Source organism: Dendrobates tinctorius, unplaced genomic scaffold, assembly GCF_039654945.1.
Source record: "Dendrobates tinctorius isolate UK_male_01 unplaced genomic scaffold, ASM3965494v1 ptg000509l, whole genome shotgun sequence".
NCBI lineage: Eukaryota > Metazoa > Chordata > Amphibia > Anura > Dendrobatidae > Dendrobates > Dendrobates tinctorius.
Window position 1 is genome coordinate 110,444 of NW_027362168.1, and position 25,582 is coordinate 136,025.

General features: G+C 46.8%; 1 protein-coding gene across 1 annotated transcript in view; it reads left to right on the top strand.

The window, feature by feature from the left end:
• The window catches only part of LOC141078137 (uncharacterized), a 192,143-nt gene that overhangs the window by 34,974 nt on the left and 131,587 nt on the right, over positions 1 to 25,582 (top strand). The window lies entirely within an intron of this gene.

Below are 25,582 nucleotides of genomic sequence, written 5' to 3' on the forward strand. Positions count from 1 at the left end.
CAGGCATAACCCGATGGGACTTGTAGTCCCATCAGACGATGCCTGCACAGACCCCCGCAGCCTGCACAGACCCCCGGACAGTCGGCACAGCCCACCGGCAGGCCAGCACATCCCCCCGGCAGGCCGGCACAGCCCCCCGGCAGGCCGGTACAGACCCCCGCAGCCTGCACAGACCCCCGGACAGTCGGTACAGACCACCGGCAGGCCGGCACAGCCCCCCGGCAGGCCGGTACAGACCCCCGCAGCCTGCACAGACCCCCGGACAGTCGGTACAGACCACCGGCAGGCCGGCACAGCCCCCCGGCAGGCCGGTACAGACCCCCGCAGCCTGCACAGACCCCCGGACAGTCGGTACAGACCACCGGCAGGCCGGTACAGACCCCCGCAGCCTGCACAGACCCCCGGACAGTCGGTACAGACCACCGGCAGGCCGGCACAGCCCCCCGGCAGGCCGGTACAGACCCCCGCAGCCTGCACAGACCCCCGGACAGTTGGTACAGACCACCGGCAGGCCGGTACAGACCCCCGGGCAGTCGGCACAGACCCCCGGACAGTCGGCACAGAACCCCGATATATGTGGTATATATGTAGTATGCATGTTGCATGCATGTAGTATATATGCAGTATGTATTTATGTTGCATGTATGTAGCATGTATGTATATATGTAGTATGTATGCAGCATGTAGTATGTATTTTTTTTTTTTTTTACATTCAACACATAGGCCGGATGATGGGACTACTACTGTCCCATCATTGGCTAATGTGTCAATCACCGTCATGGTAGCAGGCATCGCCCAATGGGACTTGTAGTTCCATCGGACGATGCCTGCACAGACCCCCGCAGCCTGCACAGCCCCCCGGACAGTCGGCACAGCCCCCCGGCAGGCCGGTACAGACCACTGGCAGGCCGGTACAGACCCCCGGACAGTCGGTACAGACCACCGGCAGGCCGGCACAGCCCCCCAGCAGGCCGATACAGACCCCCGGCAATCCGCTTAGACCCCCGGAGAGTCGGTACAGACCACCGGCAGGCCGGCACAGCCCCCCCGGCAGGCTGGTACAGACCCCCGCAGCCTGCACAGACCCCCGGACAGTCGGTACAGACCACCGGCAGGCCGGCACAGCCCCCCGGCAGGCTGGCACAGACCCCCGGGCAGTCGGCACAGACCCCCGGACAGTCGGCACAGCCCCCCGGTATATGTGGTATATATGTAGTATGCATGTAGTATATATGTGGTATATATGTAGTATGCATGTTGCATGCATGTGGTATATATGCAGTATGTATGTATGTTGCATGCATGTAGTATATATGTTGCATGTATGTAGCATATAGTATGTATGTAGTATGTATGTAGCATGTAGTATGTAAGTAGTAGGTATTTTTTTTTTTTACATTCAACACATAGGCCGGATGATGGGACTACTACTGTCCCATCATTGGCTAATGTGTCAATCACCGTCATGGTAGCAGGCATCGCCCGATGGGACTTGTAGTCCCATCGGACGATGCCTGCACAGACCCCTGCAGCCTGCACAGACCCCCGGACAGTCGGCACAGCCCCCCGGCAGGCCAGCACAGCCCCCCGGCAGGCCGGTACAGACCCCCGGCAGTCCGCAAAGACCCCCGGGCAGTTGGCACAGACCCCCGGACAGTCGGCACAGCCCCCCCGGCAGTCCGCTCAGACCCCCGGACAGTCGGTACAGACCTCCGCAGCCTGACAGACCCCCGGACAGTCCGTACAGACCACCGGCAGGCCGGCACAGCCCCCCGGCAGGCCGGTACAGACCCCCGGCAGGCCGGTACAGACCCCCGGGCAGTCGGCACAGCCCCCTGGTATATGTGGTATATATGTAGCATGCATGTTGCATGCATGTAGTATATATGTGGTATATATGTAGTATGTATGTATGTTGCATGTATGTATGTAGCATGTAGTATGTATGTAGTATGTATATATATTTTTTTTTTTTTTTTTACATTCAACACATTAGCCGGATGATGGGACTACTACTGTCCCATCATTGGCTAATGTGTCAACCACCGTCATGGTAGCAGGCATCGCCCGATGGGACTTGTAGTCCCATCGGACGATGCCTGCACAGACCCCCGCAGCCTGCACAGCCCCCCGGACAGTCGCCCCCGTTACAGACCACCGGCAGGCCGGTACAGATCCCCCCGGCAGGCCGCTCGGACCCCCGGACAGTCGGTACAGACCACCGGCAGGCCGGCACAGCCCCCCCGGCAGGCCGGTACAGACCCCCGGCAATCCGCTCAGACCCCCGGAGAGTCGGTACAGACCACCGGCAGGCCGGCACAGCCCCCCCGGCAGGCCGGTACAGACCCCCGCAGCCTGCACAGACGCCCGGACAGTCGGTACAGACCACCGGCAGGCCGGCACAGCGTCCCGGGAGGCCGGTACAGACCCCCGGCAGTCCGCTCAGACCCCCGGACAGTCGGTACAGACCACCGGCAGGCCGGTACAGATCCCCCCCGGCAGGCTGCTCGGACCCCCGGACAGTCGGTACAGACCACCGGCAGGCCGGCACAGCCCCCCGGCAGGCCGGTACAGACCCACGGCAGTGCGCACAGACCCCCGGGCAGTCGGCACAGACCCCCGGCAGGCCGGTACAGAACCCCGGGCAATCGGCATAGACCCCCCCCGGAAGGCCCGAACTGACAGCGCATCATGATGCGCACAGACCGCGCATCATGATGATGTCATTTCGGCAGCCAATCAAAGCCACAGCAGTGGCTCTTTGCATTATGGGAACTTCCGATTCCGATATCCGATATTTGCAGTATCGGAATGCTCAACACTAGTAATCAATCATGTATACATACAAATAATTACAGAAATCCACAGCTTCTAATGTTATAGTATATAGTTAAGACCAGAAAATATAATTTGTGTAAATCATGTGTAGATATAAAAATGCAGGCAAATGTCAAATGTAGCTCCATCTAGTGGCCATGTGCAGAAGTGCCATCATAGAGTAACATGTATCCTAAGAGAGCGTCACTATCAAGGGGGAGATGAGATAAGTGCACCGTATTTACTGAGTGTAAGATAAATCCATACATAGATATATGTAACCGGATTGTAGATCTATCACTGGATATCAGTGTATAAGGGGAATAGATCCTGTGCACTTATAGATGAATAGCTTATATAATGAGAGGACACAGAGCAAAGGGTATAAATAGTGAGAGAATAAAGAGCTGACAGCGCATTACATCCCTGGAGTACAAATAGGAGATATAAAGTGCAGCCAGTGCTATATGGGATATCCCAGGAATACAGCACAGCCCATATAGTGTAAAGGAGGAACCATCCTAACAAGAGATGGAGATTACAGATCCTACAGACGACATGCCGGGAGTGTACAGAGAAAGATGGCAGAGTCACCACTATTCCCTCTTACCGGCGTTTCGCCCCGTCAGCTTCCTCAGAGGGTACGGATAAGTGTTTCCAACACACCAAGGTCCTGCACTAATCCAGGCAAGGGGAGTAGCTCTGGGGTAAAGTGGGGGTGCTCCTAAAGGAAATGGGGCTGTTCCACAGTCACATCTTCCCCAGTGAAGCAGGAGGATCAGGATGAAAACCTGTTGGTAAGACCAAGATGAATAATGCTGCATAGAGCTATCTGGTAGCGATCAGTCAGGTAAAGTGATAGTGAGGGGGGTCCGGAAACAAAACAATGCAGGTGAAAAGAGCCAAATGTGACCCCACCGAGTGACCAGTGAGAGTGCAACTGTGCAACGGGTAAGAAAAGAGAATAAACAGTGATATGGTAAAGATATAAAGAGAAAAGCAGCTTAATAACAGTGATGATAATAAAATCTATGGGAAGTGTTTGTGGTGAAGTGTATACACTCCTAGAAATGTTTCCTCTACAATATAGAGATATAAATGATCAGTATTAGGACGTGTAACAAAGAGGAATCTGTTATTATATAGAGAGAATGTAAAGAAACCACTGGAGCCATAGGCGGAGGAGGACATGACTTGGGGATGGGTGGACCTTTACTCCTGCAGCTTTTTTGGTATAGTGGTGTAGATTGTTAAGCACGAGGGATGTTGCTTTAACCCCTTAGTGTCCAATGATGGACACAGTCCGTCATCAGACATCTCCCCTGCTTTGATGAGGGCTCCGGCACTGAGCACGCATCAAAGCCGGGACATGTCAGCTGTTATGAACAGCTGACATGTGCCCTCAATAGGCGCGAGCAGAATCGCCGTCCGCCCGCACCTATTAACTAGTTAAATGCCGCTGTCAAAGCTGACAGCGGGCATTTAAATAGCATTTCCGGCCGCCGGGCCGGAAATGACGTCATCGCCGACCCCCGTCACGTGATCGGGGGTCGGCGTCATGTTGCCTGGACAACCATAGAGGTCTCTATGAGACCTCTATGGTTGTTCCAGGCATATGGCTTTCAGCGCCACCCGGTGGTCGGCGCTGAAAGCACAGCAGTAAATCTGCTATATATGGGCGATCTGCTCATCGCCCATATGTAGCAGAGCCAATCGGGTTGTGCATGCTTCTTGAAGCATGCCAAAAGTAAAAAAAAAAAAAAAAGTTTAAAAATAAAAAAAATTAAAAAAACCTAAAAGTTCAAATCACCCCCCTTTCGCCCCAATCAAAATAAAACAGTAAAAAAAAAAAATCCCACATACACATATTAGGTATCACCGCGTTCAGAATCGCCCGATCTATCAATAAAAAAAGCATTAACCCGATCGCTAAACGGCGTAGCGAGAAAAAAATTAAAAACGCCAGAATTACGTTTTTTTGGTCACCAAGACATTGCATTAAAATACAATAACGGGCGATCAAAAGAACGTATCTGCACAAAAGTTGTATCATTAAAAACATCAGTCTGGCACGGAAAAAATAAGCCCTCATCCAACCCCAGATCATGAAAAATGGAGACGCTATGGGTCTCGGAAAATTGCGCAATTTTTTTTTTTTTTTTAGCAAACTTTGGAATTTTTTTTCACCACTTAGATAAAAGAGGACATAGACATGTTTGGTGTCTATGAACTCGTAATGACCTGGAGAATCATAATGGCAGGTGAGATTTAGCATCTAGTGAACCTAACAAAAAAGCCAAGCAAAAAACAAGTGTGGGATTGCACTTTTTTTGCAATTTCACCGCACTTGGAATTTTTTTCCCGTTTTCAAGTACACGACATGGTAAAACCAATGATGTCATTTAAAAGTACAACTCGTCCCGCAAAAAATAAGCCCTCACACGGCCATATAGACAGAAAAATAAAAAAGTTATGGCTCTGGAAAGAAGGGGAGGGAAAAATGAAAATGCAAAACCAAAAATACCCCTGGTCATTAAGGGGTTAAGAGTAAGAAGCCCAGTATGTCTGTGCCTGGGGGTCACTGTGAGGAGGGTGAGATTATATAGAGCAGGAAATCTGTGTCTCCCTCTTTCTTGCACAGGATGAACAGGAGGAAGCATGTCTGCAGTGTCAGGGAGTATAATACTGGGGTCATCACCTCACATTACAGCTGATAGGAGCACAGTCACCTCAGACATCATGTACTAGTGTAGTATCAGCTCCTACATCATGTATGGGATCACTATTACCTCAGAAATTCATGTAGCTGCCATGTCCCTCATGTGCACGCTACATTTTCCTCACAGACTGTGAGACAACTTCCATGTGACCTCCCTGCAGACATGTTTGATATACTACTCTGCATTCACCTCAGACATTGTGTAGTGTGTACTAGTGTAGTATCAGCTCCTACATCATATCTGGGATCAAGATTACCTCAGAAATTCATGTAGCGGCCATGTTCCCTCACTTATTGCAGAGGCAGCTCTTGTGTTTGCTCCCTGCAGACATTGCTGATATCCCACATTACTGCTGTATTATACAGAGTCTTCATGAGTTCTGGGTTTATGTATGATAGGACAGAGCAGGGACGCAGTGTCTGCCATTACTATGGTGGAGCTGGGCAGTCCCATGTATTAGAGACACTGGTGAGAGGAGCAGTCGGGGGATGGTATATGTGTGATGTGAGAGGCTGCACTTCATGTCAGTGCACTGTATACTGACCCTGCTGTGTGCGGATTATCCCCCCTTCCCAGGAGTCTGATGATCTGTATGAGACCTCATCTCTGTTACACACTGTGAGGCTGGGTGTGCAGATCCTGTGTAACCAGGTCACTCACTATATGTGGTATCTGTGTAAAGGCTCCATCCCTGTGCTGTATACTTCACCTGTACCACAGGTCTGTATACATGATATCACTCCTCACTGTGCTGTATACGGATCATGCTGGGTATAGACATCCTGTGTCTCCAGGTCATGTTCCTGGCTGTACATATAATCTGCACATGACTTCCAGCTTAGTGCTTGATTTCTGTAGCTATTGCTGCCTTTAGTCCTCCCCCTCGTATGTTGCATGATCAGAGTATACCCACCAAGAGCTTATTGTATATTACCTAAGATGGTGGATGGAACAGGCCTGAATGGATTATGTTTTATCATGTGTAAAATAAATAATCGGGGAGTAACTCGGCACATTTGAGTGGGCACTAATAACTCAGCACATGGCGGGCAGTGAGTGGGCACTAATAAATCAGCACATGGCGGGCAGTGAGTGGGCACTAATAACTCAGCACATGGCGGGCAGTGAGGGGGCACTAATAACTCCTCACACGGCGGGCAGTGAGTGTGCACTAATAACTCAGCACACGGCGGGCAGTGAGGGGGCACTAATAACTCAGCACATGGCGGCCAGTGAGGGGGCACTAATAACTCAGCACATGGCGGGCAGTGAGTGGGCACTAATAACTCCGCACATGGCGGGCAGTGAGGGGGCACTAATAACTCAGCACACGGCGTGCAGTGAGTGGGCACTAATAACTCAGCACATGGCGGGCAGTGAGTGGGCACTAATAACTCAGCACATGGCGGGCAGTGAGTGGGCACTAATAACTCAGCACACGGCGTGCAGTGAGTAGGCACTAATAACTCAGCACATGGCGGGCAGTGAGTGGGCACTAATAACTCCGCACATGGTGGGCAGTGAGTGGGCACTAATAACTCAGCACACAGCGTGCAGTGAGTGGGCACTAATAACTCAGCACATGGCGGGCAGCGAGTGGGCACTAATAACTCAGCACACAGCGTGCAGTGAGTGGGCACTAATAACTCAGCACATGGCGGGCAGTGAGTGGGCACTAATAACTCAGCACACGGCATGCAGTGAGTGGGCACTAATAACTCAGCACATGGCGGGCAGTGAGGGGGCACTAATAACTCCTCACATGGCAGGCAGTGAGTGGGCACTAATAACTCAGCACACGGCGTGCAGTGAGTGGGCACTAATAACTCAGCACATGGCGGGCAGTGAGTGGGCACTAATAACTCCACACATGGCGGGCAGTGAGGGGGCACTAATAACTCCGCACATGGCGGGCAGTGAGTGGGCACTAATAACTCCGCACATGGTGGGCAGTGAGTGGGCACTAATAACTCAGCACACAGCGTGCAGTGAGTGGGCACTAATAACTCAGCACATGGCGGGCAGTGAGTGGGCACTAATAACTCAGCACACGGCATGCAGTGAGTGGGCACTAATAACTCAGCACATGGCGGGCAGTGAGGGGGCACTAATAACTCCTCACATGGCAGGCAGTGAGTGGGCACTAATAACTCAGCACACGGCGTGCAGTGAGTGGGCACTAATAACTCAGCACATGGCGGGCAGTGAGTGGGCACTAATAACTCCGCACATGGCGGGCAGTGAGGGGGCACTAATAACTCAGCACATGGTGGGCAGTGAGTGGGCACTAATAACTCAGCACATGGCGGGCAGTGAGTGGGCACTAATAACTCAGCACACGGCGGGCAGTGAGTGGGCACTAATAACTCAGCACATGGCGGGCAGTGAGTGGGCACTAATAACTCCGCACATGGCGGGCAGTGAGGGGGCACTAATAACTCCGCACATGGCGGGCAGTGAGGGGGCACTAATAACTCAGCACATGGCGGGCAGTGAGTGGGCACTAATAACTCAGCACACGGCGGGCAGTGAGTGGGCACTAATAACTCCGCACATGGCGGGCAGTGAGGGGGCACTAATAACTCAGCACATGGCGGGCAGTGAGTGGGCACTAATAACTCCTCACATGGCGGGCAGTGAGTGGGCACTCCTAGTGTGAAGCGGCACATTGCTCTGGAGGACACCTCATGGGCCCAGTCTTCAGCCCTGTCTCTCGTCTATTGTAATTTTATGTAGTAGAGTGACTGGGATACAGAACTTGCAGTTTTCTGCTCACACACCTATGGCTGCAGGCAGCTTATATTAGACCTACATACAGTGGGGCAAAAAAGTATTTAGTCAGTCAGCAATAGTGCAAGTTCCACCACTTAAAAAGATGAGAGGCGTCTGTAATTTACATCATAGGTAGACCTCAACTATGGGAGACAAACTGAGAAAAAAAAATCCAGAAAATCACATTGTCTGTTTTTTTTTCATTTTATTTGCATTTTATGGTGGAAAATAAGTATTTGGTCAGAAACAAAATTTCATCTCAATACTTTGTGATATATCCTTTGTTGGCAATGACAGAGGTCAAACGTTTTCTGTAAGTCTTCACAAGGTTGCCACACACTGTTGTTGGTATGTTGGCCCATTCCTCCATGCAGATCTCCTCTAGAGCAGTGATATTTTTGGCTTTTCGCTTGGCAACACGGACCTCACTTATCTCACATCTTGTGCAGTTGGAGGGGTCCTTGAAGTTGGTTAAATATGGTCTTGGGGATCTATTGGGATATGGTTTCCTCCTTTTGGAATTTAATATGGTTCTGGATCTGGTGAAAGGTGGAGGGGAGTTTTGGCAAGGGTTTGTCGGATCCCTAGGAAATTGAAGTGAACATTGGAACCCTTGTGGTTATGGTGCTCCCGAGCCAGTGGGGTAACGGCTGGGAGTAATTGTTGGTACATTTTATGTTCACTTTATGTTTGGTAATCACCAGATTTTTGGGAGCTTCAAGGACTCCTACCAGCCTGTTAATATTATTTATGTTTGATGTTTTATGGTGTGTTTGTTTTAATAAAGGTGTGAATAATAATTATATTAAAAAAAAAAAAAAGGGGGATCAGTGTATACCTACCAAGTGCTTATTTTATATTACTTAGGATGGCGGATAGCACAGGCCTGAGTGGATTACCTGGAGCCTGGTGGTTGGGGGGGTCCTTGAAGTTGGTTAGAAATTGGTCTTGGGATCCATTGGGATACGGATTCCTCTTTTTGGAAGTTAATATGGGTCTGGACCTGGTGAAAGGTGGAGGGGAGTTTCGGCAAGAGTTTGTCGGATCCCCAGGAAATTCAAGTGAACATTGGAACCCTTGTGGCTATGGTGCTCCCGAGCCAGTGGGGTAACGGCTGGGAGTAATTGTTTTTATGTTTGGTAATCACCAGATTTGGGAGCTTCAAGGACTCCCCCCAGTGTGTTAATGTTATTTATGCTTTGATGTTTATTTTATGTATATTTTAATAAGAACATGAATTAAAAAAAAACAAACAGTTATTTGTTTTCCTTTTAGTGGGTCCTTGGAATTTATTTATAAATTGGTCAGTAGGGGTGTAACCATATTAAGTATGAACCTCTGGGGTGGGGTTCTTGGAGTTGACGCTGAATCAGCGAAAAGGAATTGGAAGTTAAAATTCTGGATCTGGCTTTTGGTTACGGCTCTGGACGGGTAACTCTGGACGGGGTGTTACCCGGGAGCTTTTAGTGGTTGGACTTCCCAGAACGGGATGTTTGGTGCCCTCGAGCTGGTGGTTTACGGCTGAGGGTAACGTGGATTTTTAAGTTCTTGTGTTTTGCCAAATATTTAGCCAGAATTTTTGGGGCTCCAAGAACCCTCCCCTCATGTCTTTTAAGATTGTGTATTTAATACTTATTGTAAATGTTTGTTATTTGTTAATAAACTGGCCGCTGACCCCCCCTGGGTTTGGAAGGGTAACCATTTCAGGTATGGCACCCTGGTTTTGAGGGGTAATCATCTCAGGTATGGCCCCCTGGTGTGGAGGGTAACCATCTCATGTATGACCGCCTGGTGTGGAGGGGGTAACCATCTCGGGTATGGCCCCCTGATATGAAGGGGTGACCATCACGGTATGGCCCCCTTGTCTCCAGAAGCATTTATATTTTATAGGACCCTGTTAGGGTAAAGTCCCTGGGGTCATGGCAATCATATTTTGCATGCCTACAGAAGAAATTGGCTCCTCTGAGCCAGGAACAGCGGCTGGAGGGGAGAAGAGAACAAGGTTGTCGTCTGGACAATGCAGTTATCTAGTGCATGAAACTGAAGAGCAATGTACCTAATCTGTGTGCCCTTGAGTCAGTGGGAGTGACTAAGGCTGTGTGCACACGTTGCGGTTTTAACGCTGCGGAACCGCAGCGGTTTCCGCAACAAGGTACAGTACCATTAAAGTTAAAACGCAGCATGTCAATTATTTCTGCGATTCCGCAGCAGTTCTGCACCCATAGACTTGTATAGAGTCTTTACAATCTGCAGCAAATTCGGCATATGTGCGGTTTTTGCTGCGGATTTGGGTGTCAAAACTGCTGCATAGGGAAGTGATGTCAGGCGGGAGGAAGTGTGTGGGCGGAGTGTAGAGTAGGGAAAAAGCAGGAAGTCGCTATCATGGAAGGCTACCGTCGCATGGGGATCGATGTGGGGCGTCTGATCGATTTGGTATGTATGCATGTATGTATGTTTGTGTGTCTGTCTGTAGTGTGCGTCAGTCTGTGTGCGTCAGTCCCCATGCCCCACAATTGTGCTCAGTCGCCGTATGGGCCTGCTACCCCCATCCGGCTATAGGATGGGGGAGTAGTCCCTGCAGTGACCGAGCACAATTGTGCATGTAAAAAACAAAAAACAAAAGTACAATGCATGTAACATTACACACATGTAACACATGACATACAACATAAAACATACATTACATACTCACCATACAGCACATGTTGTTCCCCGAAGCCATCGTTCCCCTACAATAAAATGAAAAAAATAAACAAAATCTATACTCCCTGTCCGCAGAAATCCATAATCGATTGTCCCACGGCGATCTCTTCTGTCCTCGGGCGATGCACTAGCAGGAGCGGTGCTCCTGCAGTGTATCGCCGAGTTTCCCGGTGTTCGGCGGCTCCGGGACCTCGCTTTACGGCCCTCTTGCTGCGTGTGAAGTTTCCCACGCAGCAGTGCCGTAAAGGAGGTTACTTGAGTCACTGAACTCAGGTAAACTCTGGGCACATGCGCAGTAACACACTGCAGGAGCAGAGCTCCTGTCAGTGTGTTTCTGCAGGCATGGAGAATGGTCACATCACCTGATGTGACCGTTCTCCATGTCAGATCATCGTGGGACACTCGTTTTATGGACTGCGACGGAACGGTAGGTATAGAATTGGTTTGTTGTTTTATTTTTTCTCTAGGTTGATCGAGGGCGTCACATAGGATTGCGCGCAAAATACATTTTTGGTCAAAAAAACTTTTATTTCATTAAAAAAAATTTTAAAATGTGTCTGTTTTTTTTCTCAAACTTTCACTATGGGCTTAATAATGGATCGGCGTCTTATTGACGCTTCTCCATTATTAACCGGGGTTAATGACACCTGTCAATCAAAGGTGGCATTAACCCCTTTATTACCCCACATCCCGCCGCCGCGCCGCGGGAGTGGGAAGAGAGGGGCTCCCAAATCTGGTGATTATAGATGCGCCATTTCTGGGGCGGCTGCGGGCTCATATTTGTAGCCGGGGGGGGGCAATATCCATGACCCCTTCCTTGGCTATGAATATGAGCCCGCAGCTGTCTGCGTAGCCTTTCTGGGCCCAAAATATGGGGGAACCCCACGTCATTTTTTTTGGGGGGGTCTCCCTTTTTTTGGAGCCAGAGAGGCTACGCAGACAGCTGCGGGCCCATATTCGTAGGCTGGGAAAGGGGACATGGATATTAACCCCTTCCCAGGTTGTAAATATCAGCCCGAAGTTGTCTGCTTAGCCTTTCTGGGCCCAAAATATGGGGGACCCCCACGTCATTTTTTGGGGGGGGGTCTCCCTTTTTTTTGGAGCCAGAGAGGCTACGCAGACAGCTGTGGGCCCATATTCGTAGGCTGGGAAAGGGGACATGGATATTAACCCCTTCCCAGGTTGTAAATATCAGCCCGCAGTTGTCTGCTTAGCCTTTCTGGGCCCAAAATATGTGGGACCCCCACGTCATTTTTTTTGGGGGGGTCTCCCTTTTTTTTGGAGCCAGAGAGGCTACGCAGACAGCTGCGGGCTCATATTCGTAGGCTGGGAAAGGGGACATGGATATTAACCCTTTCTAAGGCTGTAAATATTGTCCTGCTTGTTTTTTCTTTTTTTTCTGGCCCTCTCTTTTTTCTTTTTTTTTCCTTACAATTATTTTTATTGATGTTGGGGTTATTTGCTTTTGAACAGTTTATGATTTAATATGGATCTGCGTCTTATTGACGCTTATCCATTCTTAACCGTGCCTAATGTCACCTATCAGAAAAGGTGACATTAAGCCCTACTTTACCACATATCCCGCCGCTACATGGTAGTGGGAAGAGAGTGGCTAGGCCCAAGTATTTCCGCATCTTATAGATGCGGACTTTCTTTGGCAGAGACGGACTCATATGTACATGCGGGGGGGGGGGGGGGATCAAGATCCATCCATATGCAAACATCGGTGGCATATCTAGAGCATGGCAGAATGCTGTAGATAATCCTCTGATGGCGGTACAGGCAGGTGATTGTACTCAAAATCGGTGTCATATTCCCTAAATTTAAAATATTAACTTTTGTGTTGGTTACAGCATGTTAACACATTACTGTCTATACATTTTAGGTCCGGGACTATCCAGCTGTCTGGGACCAGGCAGAGGAGACCTACAAGGACCGATATTATAGGGACCTGTTCTGCAAAAAAATTTGCCGCCAGATGTTTCCCGACTGGGATCAATTTACGAATGCCGTACAGTCTCAAATTGGTAATTTGCAAACTTTTTATGATGTCTAATATAATATATATGTATTCGAAAATGTACTCAAGTTTTTCTTTTTGTTTGTTCTGTAGAGAAAGATCTCAAGCAGCATTGGCGGTCGGTAAGGGACCGTTTTACCAAGTTTCTGGTTAACTGTTCCAAAAGTGGATCATCGCCAAGCAAGAGGCACTTTCCCTTTTTTGAAGAACTCCAGTTTGTTATATCAAGCAGGAATGTGCGGAGGTATTTTTTTGAAAAAGCCCCCAAAAAACTTGTAATGTGTTTAGCCATGTGTACAGTAAAAATTGGGTGCGTTGCGTAATTAACGCTGCGTCATGTTACATCGTTCAATTGCCAGGATACAGATGTTCCAGGACATTAAGTGTATTTCCGTAAATGCTTTCAACACTATGCGTCCAAAGATGTAGGGATGAGGCCTTCGTAGCACGACATGTTGCACGTTTATTGTACACCGCAGCATGTCTAGCTAGCTTGCGTAGGAGTTCTTGCTACGCAAGCTAAGTTTAAACGTCAAATTATAGCATCATGTTATTTGTCATGTCTTCATTGAAAACAGGCTTTATTACCACGGTGCAAGAAAAATGGAGCAGCACTTTTCGATGAGTGGGATGTTGGCTGTGTCCAAAGTGTAGCTTCTATGCCGCAAGGCTACATACCATGCTAATGTATTTTATTTTTTCTTTCCAGCACTCAAGGGAACATTGAACCGTCTAAACAGACCGGACAAGAGTCAGAAGATGGAGCAGGATCCTCTGGAGCTGGGGAGATCTGTTCACCAAGTGTCGAACCACCTTCTGCCATTGCCACATGCTCTGCATCTGATGAAACATCTGCAACACCAGCTGCAGGAACATCTGGTTCGGCAGAACCTGTTGTTCGACGCCAACCTGCCTGTCCGGTGGCAGGAGAGCCGACAAAAAAAAAAAACAAAAAAAAAAATGAAGATCCTACTGTCAAGGCAGCGACGGATACTCTGGAGTTGATTAAAAAATCCATTTCAGAGGACCAGTATGATTTCTTTGCGCTGCAAATTGCAAGCCAAACTCGATCATTGCCACCGGACAGGCAGTCAATTTTCATGAGTGTGGTCCAGATGTCCCTAACGGCTCTAGAGGACCCTGCTCCGATCTTCAACTATGAACAGATTTGGACGGGGCTTTTTGGCCTATTCAGGGCCAGACAACAAGGCCCGCAACCTCCAGCCCCTGTGCGCCAAGACAGTGAACACCACATCTTCACCCAGCAGTTGCAGGCAGCGGGAGACTCCACATCAGATTGCAGGCCTGGGTATGGCTATTACCCCCAGTACTACAACTTAAATTAAAGTTATCTTTTTGTTTTATCAGTTTTTGTTCTGTTGTTCTGAAATGGACTCATTTGTGTCCACAATGTTTTTTGAAATTGAAAAAAAAGAGGTTGACATGTTTGTCAAATGGTATTTATCCATAAATAAATTTATACGTTTCCAAAATTATTTTGTTGTCCTTCTTGCTCCTTCCTATGATCTGTCTTTTCCAGTCTCTATGCTCTACCTTACGTTATGCTTATTTGTCGTAGACTCTGCTCTGTTCTTCAGATTACGTTCCCTAGCTATTGTACCTTGCCTGTGTTCCTTGTGTACTTTTTGTGTATGCTTTTGAAGGCACGTGCATTTTCACTTTCAACTTTTGGAACAAGCTTTGCCGTGACGTCTTGCACGCGTCTTCTGTACCTTAGCCCTACGTTGTCGCTGTGCCCTCCTCTATGTGCCTCAGCCGGGTTTTCCATGCTTTCTTGCACCCACAGTGTTTCTCGCACTGTGCATTTTGTGCTTCTTTATCAGAAGGCTTTTTTCGCTTATTGCTACCTTTAATGTCTGTTGTGTTCTGATCTGTATGAGCTGCGTTGAAACCTTTCGTGTTGTCCGTACCCACCTGTTACTGCCTATGTTCTACTCTTTGCCCAGAAACCTGCCCCTGGCATGTGTCTCTTCAGGACGTTGTGTTGAATCCTGCCTTACACCATGTCTTGAACTGACGCACCTCCTTGAATGAACCCTTGAACCCTGGCTTGCCTGCCAGATGCACGTAGTCTGGCGTTGGCTGACATAGGTCCGGAGAGTGATGACTGCGGCCTGATGTCCGGAGATGATGTCCGGACCGGTTGATCGTTGCCAGATGTCAGGAGTCATATGCCACCTAACCCTTGTCTGAACCCAGGCGTGCCACCTAGCATAACATGCCTTGGATGTTGGCGTGCAGTCGCACGCACCTTGATGTGTATCACTTTGTCCTCATCATTAAGTATTTTCACAGTTGTTACCCTTAATACAAGCTTTAATGAAGAGAATAATAATCTTTAATAATAATCTTTATTTTTAGATAGCGGAAACATATTCCACAGAGCATACAGTTTGCACACATTATCATCACTGTCCCCAATGGGGCTCACAATCTAGATTACCTATCAGTATGTCTTTGGAATGTGGGAGGAAACCGTAGAAGCCGGAGGAAACCCACGCAAACAGGTGGAGAACATGCAAACTCATTGCAGATGTTGGCCTTGGTGGGATTCGAACCCAGGAGTCCAGCGCTGCAATGCTACAGTGCTATCCACTGAACCACTGTGCTGCCCTGTGTCCACACTAGGTCTTGTCTTGTATGATGCACATACTCTTTTGTCAGACACACTTGTGTCTTCCTTGAGCCGGCCTTCTAGTTACAGCAGTCATAGTGCCTCACACAACTTTTATTGCCCCTGAGACACTCCATGTATTGGTGGTGGTTCCTCACAGTGTCAGCTCTCCCTGGTTGAGTGTGTGCCACAACCTAGATCGTCAACAGCAAAAGAGACCGTCATATTAACCTTAAACTATGGGATGTGTCTAAGTACATGTGTGAGTACGTGTGTAAGTACGTGTGTGTGAGTGCATGTGAAGTTCATGTGTATGTGTGTGTGAGTACGTGTGTGTGAGTGCATGTGAAGTACGTGTGTGAGTACGTGCGTACGTGTGTGTGTGAGTGCATGTGAAGTACGTGTGTGAGTACGTGCGTACGTGTGTGTGTGAGTGCATGTGAAGTACGTGTGTGAGTATGTGCATATGTGTGTGTGAGTACGTGTGTGTGAGTGCATGTGAAGTACGTGTGTGAGTACGTGTGTATGTGTGTGAGTACGTGTGTGTGAGTGCATGTGAAGTACGTGTGTGAGTACGTGCGTACGTGTGTGTGTGTGAGTGCATGTGAAGTACGTGTGTGAGTACGTGCGTACATGTGTGTGTGAGTGCATGTGAAGTATGTGTGTGTGTACGTGTGTGTGTGACTGCATGTGAAGCACGTGTGTGAGTGCATGTGAAGTGTGTGAGTACGTGCATATGTGTGTGTGAGTACGTGTGTGAGTGCATGTGAAGTACATGTGTGAGTACGTGCGTACATGTGTGTGTGTGTGAGTGCATGTGAAGTACGTGTGTGAGTGCATGTGAAGTAAGTGTGTGAGTACGTGCATATGTGTGTGTGAGTACGTGTGTGAGTGCATGTGAAGTACATGTGTGAGTACGTGCGTATATGTGTGTGTGTGAGTGCATGTGAAGTACGTGTGTGAGTACGTGTGTGTGAGTACGTGTGTGTGAGTCCATGTGAAGTACGTGTGAGTACGTGCGTACGTGTGTGTGAGTGCATGTGAAGTGTGTGAGTACGTGTGTATGTGTGTGAGTGCATGTGAAGTACATCTGTGAGTACGTGCGTACGTGTGTGTGAGTGAGTGCATGTGAAGTACGTGTGTGAGTACGTGCGCATGTGTGTGTGAGTGCATGTGAAGTACGTGTGTGAGTACGTGTATGTGTGTGAGTACGTGTGTGTGAGTCCATGTGAAGTACGTGTGTGAGTACGTGCATACGTGTGTGTGAGTGCATGTGAGGTGTGTGAGTACGTGTGTATGTGTGTGTGAGTACGTGTGTGTGAGTGCATGTGAAGTACGTGTGTGAGTACGTGCGTACGTGTGTGTGAGTGCATGTGAAGTACGTTTGTGAGTATGTACGTACGTGTGTGTGAGTGCATGTGAAGTACGTGTGTGAGTACGTGCGTACGTGTGTGTGTGAGTGCATGTGAAGTACGTTTGTGAGTATGTACGTACGTGTATGTGTGTGTGAGTGCATGTGAAGTACATGTGTGAGTACGTGCGTACGTGTGAGTGCATGTGAAGTACGTGTGTGAGTACGTGCGTACGTGTGTGAGTGCATGTGAAGTACGTGTGTGAGTACGTGTGTATGTGTGTGTGAGTACGTGTGTCTGAGTCCATGTGAAGTATGTGTGAGTACGTGCATACGTGTGTGTGAGTGCATGTGAAGTGTGTGAGTACGTGTGTATGTGTGTGAGTACGTGTGTGTGAGTGCATGTGAAGTACGTGTGTGAGTACGTGCGTACGTGTGTGTGTGAGTGCATGTGAAGTATGTGTGTGAGTACGTGCGTACGTGTGTGTGTGTGTGACTGCATGTGAAGCACATGTGTGAGTGCATGTGAAGTGTGTGAGTACGTGCATATGTGTGTGAGTACGTGTGTGTGAGTGCATGTGAAGTACGTGTGTGAGTACGTGCGTACGTGTGTGAGTGCATGTGAAGTGTGTGAGTACGTGTGTATGTGAGTACGTGTGTGTGAGAGCATGTGAAGTACGTGTTTCTAAGTACATGTGTGAGTACGTGTGTATGTGTGTGTGTGAGTACATGTTAAGTACGTGTGTGAGTACATCTTTGAGTACGTGTAATGTGAGTATGTGTGTGTACATGCGTCTGACTATATTTAGCAAAGCAAAATTGCAAACAAAAGGGTTGGACCAGGAAATTATCCTTTTTTTTTTGTTCAAACAAGTCTACTTGTAAAACTTTATTGATATGATGCTGTTGAAAACGCAGACAATTCCAGATTCCAAAAACGCAGCTAAAAACGCATGTTTTCCACAGCAAAACCGCATCAAAACCGCATCAAAACCGCACCTGCGGTTTCTGCCAGCATATGCGGTTTTTAGTGCGGAAAAAAACGCGGGATAATCCGCAACGTGTGCACATAGCCTTAGGTTGTTTCCTATAGAATGATAGATCCGTGTCTCTTGTGATGATGTTGTGGCTGCTGTCCTGTCTCTTGTCCTTTGGATGTATAAAAGTCAATATTACCGGCTTACACAAACAAAAGTCTGTTTTCTTGACCAACTAGAAATCAACACTTACATTTAAAGCCAACATACAGATAACATTCTATTATTCTTCGTTTGCTAAAAAATACTCATCTGGTTAATTAAGATACAATGCTGTATGTCTTCACAATGCCAAAAGTAAAAAAAAGTTTTAAAAAATATTAAAAAAATATATAAGTTCAAATCCCTCCCCTTTCGCCCCTTTCAAAATAAAACAATAAAAAAATCAAACATACACATATTTGTTATAGCCGCGTTCAGAATCGCCCGATCTATCAGTATAAAAAAGAATTAACCCGATCGCTAAACGGCGTAGCGAGGAAAAATGTCAAAACGCCAGAATTACTTTTTTTGGTCGCCGCAACATTGCATTAAAATGCAATAAAGGATGACCAAAAGATCATATCTGCAGAAAAATGGTCTTCATTAATAACGTCAGCTCGGCACACAAAAAATAAGCCTTCATCCAACCCGAGATCATGAAAAATGGAGAAGCGACGGGTATCGGAAAATGGCGCAATTCTTTTTTACTTTACCTAATAAAGAGGAGTTATTTTTACTGATACAGTGGGTACGGAAAGTATTCAGACCCCTTTAAATTTTTCACTCTTTGTTTCATTGCAGCCATTTGGTAAATTCAAATTCATACTATCTATTCCTGACACTGGAGGGGCTTATAAACTTCCGAAGTATATAGTTTGAGGTCTGCGATCTGCCAATATGTGGCTAGTTTTCTGACTGTTTCGGATAACATGATACATGATTTTAGTTTTTTATTTAGTCTCGTTTGAATATAGGTCAATATTAAATAGTGTCTTGATGAGTCGTCTTTGGTGAGGACGATGAAACCCGTAGAGATGAGAGGCTTGGAGAGCGAGTGTGTATATGTCACCTCAACCTATATACTGAACGGTGGGGTACATGTTTTTTCTATTAGTCACCTTCTGACTGACTAACCTTCAGGGGGCGAATTATGGGTATAGTTTTATATTTGGAATTAATAAGGTTTAGTTTTATCCTTTTGTCAGCAAAGATGAGGGATAACAAGAGACAACCCATTTAAGAAGATTCAATTTTTGTTAAAATTATTCAAACATGAACATAAAAAAGGCTTCTCCCCTATGTGACGTCTCTGATGTTTATTAACAGTTGATTTCCAAGTAAAATATTTGCCACATTAAGAAAATGAAAATGGCTTCTCCTCTGTGTGACTGCTCTGATGTCTAACAAGAAGCACTTTCTGTTTAAAACATTTCCCACATTCTGAACAGGAAATAGGCTTCTCCCCTGTGTGAGTTCTCTGTGGGTAACAAAATTTGATTTCTGTGCAAAACATTTCCCACATTCTAAACATGAAAAAGGCTTCTCCCCTGTGTGGATTCTCTGGTGCTTAACACAATCTGATTTATTGTTAAAACATTTCCCACATTCTGAACAGGAAAAAGGCTTCTTTGCTTTAGGAGCAGTTTGTTTTTTATTGCCTTTTTGGCGAATTTGATTTTCCTGTATCTTTGGATCTTTGCTGTAAATGGATGATGATGTATCTGGAGTAATAGCAATCACTTCAGTTGTATCTTGTAGGATCTCAAGATCATCAGATTTAAAAATTGAAGATGTCAGCTGTCCCTCTGATCTCCTGGTACAGTCATCTGAAAAGATAAAAAAACAATTATTTTTTAATAAAATATCCTTGAGTTTTATATTTTTGAACATTTCTACTTAGCTTGCCATTTTTATGGACAGTTTATGTAAAAAACTTTAATTATTTACCAAGACAATGACAGTTCACAGTCTAATAGAAAACCTTGTTGGATGAGCCAGTAGTGTGCGGTGTTCAACTGTTGGTTCATTCTGCCTCCCAAATATCGAATAAAAAGAAACCAATCAATGTTATGTAGGCGAAAATAATACCAATTCTCATCTCACAAAAACAAGTCCCCACTCAGGTCCATCACCTGTCAATGGAAAAACAGAGGTTCCCGCACTATTAGTGGCTCAAAGGCTGCTGAAAAGCAACAAGGTTTCTATAAACCAATCCAGCAAAATCCGCTCTCACTTCTGAGTCTTGCAGTGTGCGCAAACAACATTTAGGATCCCTGTATTTAGCAATATTATAGTGAGAAGAACCCACTTAATTTGCGGTGTCTCCTGGAGCACAATCTGGGCACTATGTGCTGGGTAAGAAAATGGCAAATGTGTAATTTTCACTCTCCAACATCCACTGCGTGTTAATTTCCAGAAAGTGGCTGTGGAGTCAAAATATTAACTCCTCCTAAGGATTATAACCCTCAGTGAATTAATTTATAAAATGGAATCACTTTATGGGGATTTTGACTATTCTGGTTTTCTGTCATTTAGTTATATTAGGGCTTCTGCATATGGTGTGTCCAATCTCATCTGGGATCTGTTCCTGCTGTCCAGCTGGAGTAATCTGCTCCCTACTTCAGCCAATTGGAACGTACCACACCCTACTAAAGCGCAAAGCACATGGCCGGAATCTGCCAGATACAGCGCTGTTCTCCTCTGGTTCAGTCCTCTGTGCTCAGCTTGCGGCTTGTGTATCTGTTTCCTGCTGTGACCGTGGCCCGTTTACTGACTACTCTTGTGTCTTCTGATTCTGTCCTTCTGGTTCTGAACCAGCTACCTGACTATTCTTCTTGCCATCTAACACCACAGAATAGCAGGTAACACCATGGGCCAAGCCTAGGGGTCCCTGTGTAAGTCCAGATCCATGTAATGGTGTTAAAGGGCGATGAGCAAGGCAATCCTTGGGATATGGAAAGCAGAGAAGATAGAGCCAAGCATGTTCATGGTGGACATCTTTTGAGCTGCCAGGTGACCATGAACAGTGCTCCCAATACATTGTGTCTGCAAACTATTCCAGCTAGATCTGCATTCATATAGCTAAATGGCGCTCCTTCCCTTCTGAACACTGCCATGTGCCCAGACAGTAGTGTACAACCGTATGTAGGGTATAGTGCGAAGCTCGAAAATAATTTGTAAGATCCATTTGTTTTCTATTATCCTTTGTGAATAATTTATCACCACATAAAGTGACACACGTCAAATATTAATAATGGGGCCTGATTAAGAACTACTGAAATGATCAAACTCCACAGTCTCCATCAGTAATAAATGAGTAACTAGTGGTGAAACCTCTCTGGGGTAATTCGCGTATGGATCTCGGAGACTTCACAATCTATACTATCGTAAGCTCCAATATTTTCTGTCAGATGAGTTTCAAGAAATGTTAGGCATTTAAAGAGAACTGTGTATAAGGCCGGATTCACCTTGTCACATGTGTGACAACAGTGTGCAGCATCAGTACCACATGGACAGCCGGCAAGGAATAAGCACTACGGTAAGTGCTGTTCCCCGGTGGCGTGTGCTGAAGACGCTCTCATCATTCTCCCCTGCTCTGTCGGCGGGGAGAATGATGAGAGTTATATTAAGGTCAGAATGATGACAGCAGGTGGGGGCTTTTGGGAGTATTACTCTCATCATCCTACACCTGCTGCTAAGAACAGTGACAGCAGGAGCGGATGATGGGAGTATTCCTCACCCGCAACTTGTGCTATAACTAAAAAAATAAATGAAAAAACGGCGTGGGTCCCGCTGTATTTTCAATAACCAGTCTGGCAAAACTCACAACTGGGGGCTGAAACCCTCAACTGTCAGCTTCAGCAAGGCTGGTTATCAAGAAAAGAGGTTTCCCCACACTGTTTTATTAATTATTTAAATAAATAGTTTAAAACAACGACGTGTGTGCCCAACATTTTTGACAACCAGCCTTGCTAAAGCTGAAAACTGGGGGCTTGAGTTTTCAGACTTGTAAGGGGCCATGGATATTGACCTCCCAGCCTAAAAATAGCAGCCCGCAGCTGCCCAGAAAAAGCACATCTATTAGATGCGCCAATTCTTGCCCTTTTCCCGGCTCTTCCCACTTGCCCTGTAGTGGTGGCAAGTGGGGTTGATGTCAACCTTGTATTGTCAGGTGACATCAAGCCCACGGCTTAGTAATAGAGAGACATCTATAAGACACCTCTCCATTACTAATCCTAGAGTTATATGGTAAATAAAGACACAGCCAGAATAAAGTCTTTTATTAGAAATAAAACAAAACACAGATTTTGTTTTTTACTAAAAAATAACACAGAGAATTCTCACGGTGATCTGCTGTGAAGTCACTTAGCTTGAACTGTGGTGACCTCATCACTGACTTTTTCCCACGGTCCTGAGGTCACTGCAGTTCAGCCTGGCTGGAAAACTCGATGATGTCACTGCTGGTCAATGGTCAATGTTGCGCTTGCAGCAGCTCATTCACCAGTGGTTCTCTGCCTGCATGGTCACATCTTGGCACCGTCCAGGTTGAAAACTAATTACCGCCAGACATGGATTACGGCGTGGAACAGAGCGACAGACAGGTATGGTATATTGTTGTTTTATTTTATTATTACTACAGGAGAACGAGCTCTTCGGTGGAAATAGGCGTTAGGTGAGTATAACGGTGTTTGATATTTTTAAATAAAAAGGAAAACTGTTTAGTTTTATTTCTAATAAAAGACCTTATTCTGGCTGTGTCTTTATTTTCCGTGTAACCAGGGCCGGACTGGGAGTGAAATTCAGCCCTGGCATTTGTAAGACCACAGGCCCACGTCTTGTACCCTCTGTAATCTTGCTCTCTAGATCGTCTAATACAGGTCAGCGGCCTACAATCACAATGTTTAGTGTTGTGATCTGCAGGGCTGACAGCCACTGAATTATGGCCACTTTAGATGAGCCGATAATCATGAAATGTGGGATTGTAAGAGCGCGGCTTCCTGATTATCGGCTCATTTCAATAGGTCAGTAATCACCTGATGGAAGGAAAAATGATTATTAGTCACGGCTTAAAAATCCAGGTTCTTGGTGGCACATTGCTCGGGGTAAACAGGACATGCGCTCCTGAGAACAGGACAGTCTACGTGCACAGAACATATTACCAGTCGCTGTGTGCACAGAGAAGTGCGTCCTCCTGTGTGAACAGGCCGTAGAGGCCACTGACTGACGTGTATATGGCTGGTCGGTGGTCGTGGACATGCTGGAGCACAGTAATGACCGGATGTCTCAGTCAGACGGCCGTTTCTCACGTCCATGTTCTCTCTGTGGTTTTCATTAGTTCTCTCCCATTATAGTCTATGGTGCTGCTCACAGGCTCATGTTCTTTGAGACTGTGTCTCCCCAATAAAAATCAGAGACATTTTCGTTTTTTATCGTTGTCACAGACACAATCCCCTCCACAAGTCTCTGAACCTGCGCCGATCACAGACCCCACATAGATCGCCCCAGTGCACACTCTGCGCGGATTAACACTGTAATGTATAGGAGAAGATTTTCATTCATTTAGTTTTTTCAAACGTGAAAATCACTAAAGTTCGAGTCTGGGGGCCGCACCCATCACCGGCCCATGTGTAGTGACTCATTAACCAGTTTATCGCTGCCTTGCCTTCCTTATAGAAGCAGCAGAGACTGGACAGATGGTTTTCATGCTGGGATGCCTGTATTTTGTGGCTGCAGAACCAAGGTAAGGGGATGTGCACACATCTTTGTCAGGCGGATTGAAAAAGCGCCACAAACCTGCCGCTAAACATGAACTTAGTGCACGGCAATGGAAAACCACATTGCTGTACCCGCTCCATCTGTTACGTCTTTTATCTGCTTCAGTGCTTGGAAACTGAGGCCATTAATACAAGTAGCACATTCTGTCACCTGCAACTATAATAGAAACTATCGAGAAAAGACGCCGGTGGCACAAAAGACATGGCGCCTTCAGGTAAAAGACCGGAGACACTTTCCTGAAGCAGCTCTGCCCCCGGAAATAAAACTGTGTGCACATACCCTAGTTCTCCACAAGGAGAAATGATACTTCTAGGATATCGGTCAGACGCCTCTCACACAGACAAACCAGATCTCACACTTTGCACTGATGAGGGGCAGTACCCCGAAACACAGTGTCTGCAAATTGAGATTCTGGCTTGGCTTTTATCCTAAGTCATGTAACAAGGCTCGTTAAAGGGTCGACCTTGACTTCTAGGATTGCTACCTCCAATAGGTGGCACTAGAGTTCTAGTTCTCTTCCTCTCTGGAGACAATTTGCATAATTAGCATATTCTAGTTACAAACACTAGGCTACAGCATCCGGCAAACGCTGAGTACAAGAATCATTCTAAGGCCGGGGTCACACTAGGGTGTGTGATGCGAGAAACAACACCCGGCACTGCCCCCGGCACTCGGAGCGGAGCGTGCGGCTACATGGATTTCTAAGGGCCAATGCAGACGGCCATATATATTCTCTGATCTGAGAGAATCGGCCAATTATACTGTACAGCTGACACTTGGATCAGGATCTGACCCGAGTGTCAGCACAGTGTGGTCCGATTGTCTAGGATGAGAAAATCAGAGAACACTGAGGAAAAGATGGAGAACAAACTCTTCTCCATTGTGTCATCGGAGTGCAGTCCGGTGTTTTCCACGCACTCATTGTATTGCATTACTGAGCGTGATCGGAATATCATACGTTACCAATATATAACATATAACGTATGTTCCAACCCCATGGATAGAGACAAACACCTTGGTCGCCTCAGAAAGACCTTTTTGAGTCAGGGCTACCATCCAAGAACAATAGAAAACCAAATTACAAGAGCCACCAGAATGTCAAGGAATCACCTGCTACATTACAAAGCTAAAGAAGAGAATAACCGGGAGCCTCTAGTGGTCACCTACAACCCAAATCTGGAGGTGCTAAGGGGAGCGGCACGGAAATTACAACCTTTACTTTACCTTCATTTTTCCAGACACCCCACTGCTGTGTTTTAGGCAGCCCCCAAATTTAAGAAGCGTCATTGTCAGAAGCTCCCTGTCCTCCCCAACAGCTGCAGGAACCTTTCCTTGCAACCAGAAAAAAATGTAAAACCTGTCCATTTATATGACCACGGACAAGATAAAGATCCCCAACTCACATCAGGACTACAAGATCCCAGGTACTCTCAGCTGCATCACAATGGGGGTCTGTATGTGGGAGAGACCGGGCAAACACTGAGAACAGTTACTAACTTTTGACAGTTAGAGTGATCAATGAGTGGAACAGGCTGCCACGAGAAGTGGTGAGTTCTCCTTCAATGGAAGTCTTCAAACAGAGGCTGGACAGACATCTGACTGGGATGATTTAGCGAATCCTGCTTTGAGCAGGGGGTTGGACCAGATGGCCCAGGAGGTCCCTTCCAACTCTACGATTCTATGATTCTATGAACAAGGATGAATTCTCATCACCACACAATAAGAGAAAAAAGAAGGGATCTACCTGTGGCAAAACATTTTTGTATCCCC